This window comes from Heterodontus francisci, chromosome 30, assembly GCF_036365525.1.
Source record: "Heterodontus francisci isolate sHetFra1 chromosome 30, sHetFra1.hap1, whole genome shotgun sequence".
Lineage (NCBI taxonomy): Eukaryota > Metazoa > Chordata > Chondrichthyes > Heterodontiformes > Heterodontidae > Heterodontus > Heterodontus francisci.
Genome location: NC_090400.1, coordinates 13157904 through 13159959, shown reverse-complemented (window position 1 = coordinate 13159959; position 2056 = coordinate 13157904).

Sequence of the window (2056 nt, the reverse complement as noted above, 5' to 3'; positions counted from 1 at the left end):
ACAATCTCAAAAAAAGCGCCCGCCTTTGGCTGTGGGGGGGGGGGAGGGGCGCATTGAATATATGTAAATCTATAAATGTGTAAATAGCTCAAAACTACCAAACTGAAGTTCCCATATAATATGCACTTTATATATTTTAAATATTATCTCCTGTTACAGGTATAACCCGTATCATCCTATGAAACCTATTTACTGTCCCACCAAGATGTGCTATTGGGTACCTTGGGGGAGAAATTCGTTTGTCTAACGCCACTTCTAGCGACACTTCACAGGTTTATGTCAATTTTACAGCACAGGCAGCACCGCAGGTCACTACCTGCATAGCCTATGAGGTGTTTGTCAATAAAGAATGCCACCCAGGCCACATAGGTACCAGCCCGCAGTGTTGCCTGCTCTCGGGGAATCAAGGTAAATCTGCATAGCACCACTAGCAGTGGCACTACACAAATGAATATGTCACATCTTTTAAAACAGTGTTTGGGGATGCCCATCCTGTTTCAGGACAGTGGATTTCTTCTCTGAAGGGTGTGTGTAAAATGTCAAACCCTTGGCACTTTCATTTCACTTCTGTCTGAATAAGGTTAGCTGTGAATAGCTAACTTTAGGAAGAAAGATTGGCAGATTGATTGTAGAAACCTGAAACCCTCTCCCCATCAGACTATTGAGGTTGGGTTGATTGAAAATTTCAAAAATGAAATCACATCTGCTCTGATGATGCTACCTTCCATGACAGCACTTCTGATATGTCTTCCTTTTTCCTCAACCAAGGATTCCCCCCCCCACCATGGTTGACAGGACCCTCAACCGTGTCCGGCCTATTTCCCGCACCTCTACCCTCACCCCTTCCCCTCCCTCCCAGAACCGCGACTGGGTTCCCCTTGGCCTCACTTTCCACCCCACCAGCCTCCATATCCAAAGGATCATCCTCCGTCATTTCCGCCACCTCCAGCATGATGCCACTACCAAACGCATCTTCCCCTCCCTTCCTCTGTCAGCATTCTGAAGAGATCGTTCCCTCCGTGACACCCTGGTCCACTCCTCCATTACCCCCACTACCTCGTCCCCTTCCCAGGGCACCTTCCCCTGCAATCGCAGGAGGTGTAATACCTGCCCATTTACCTCCTCTCTCCTCGCTATCCCAGCCCCCAAACACTCCTTTCAGGTGAAGCAGCGATTTACTTTAGACCAAACGCAGACTGGGTGACCGCTTTGCGGAACACCTCCGCTCAGTCCGAAAGCATGACCCCGAGCTTCCGGTTGCTTGCTATTTCAACACTCCCCCCTGCTTTCATGCTCACATCTCTGTCCTGGGATTGCTGCAGTGTTCCAGTGAACATCAACGCAAGCTCGAGGAACAGCATCTCATTTACCGATTACAACACTACAGCCTGCCGGACTGAACATTGAGTTCAATAATTTCTGAGCATGACGGGCCCCCCATTTTACATTTATTTTTAGTTATTTTTTCTTTTTTATATATTTTTTTGTGTTTATTTTATTACATCTTAGTTTGTTCAGTTTGCTTACCCACTGGTTTTTTTCATGTTTGTACTTGCGGCTGTTAATTTTCAGTCCGTTAACACCCTATCTGTACTAATGCTTTGTCTTTCAACGCACCATTAACATGTTGTTTGCCTTTGCTCCACGACCTTCTGGTCAGCTATTCTGTGACCTTGTCCTATCTACACCTTCTTTGACATCTCTTGCCCCACCCCCACTTTACTTGCTTATAACCTTTTACATGTCTAATATTTGTCAGTTCTGAAGAAGGGTCACTGACCTGAACCATTAACTCTGCTTCTCTCGCCACAGCTGCTGCCAGACCTGCTGAGTATTTCCAGCATTTCTTGCTTTTGTTCCCGATTTCCAGCATCCGCAGTATTTTGCTTTTATTATATCAATAGGTTTTTGTTAGGCAAGGTTAGTAAGGGTTACAGAAACAAGGCAGTTAAATACATTTATATGCAGAACATCTAATTGAATGACGGATCAGGCCTGAATGGCTTGCTCCTGTTCCTATGTTCCTACGTTACTGAGCATATCATGTTGAATAAAG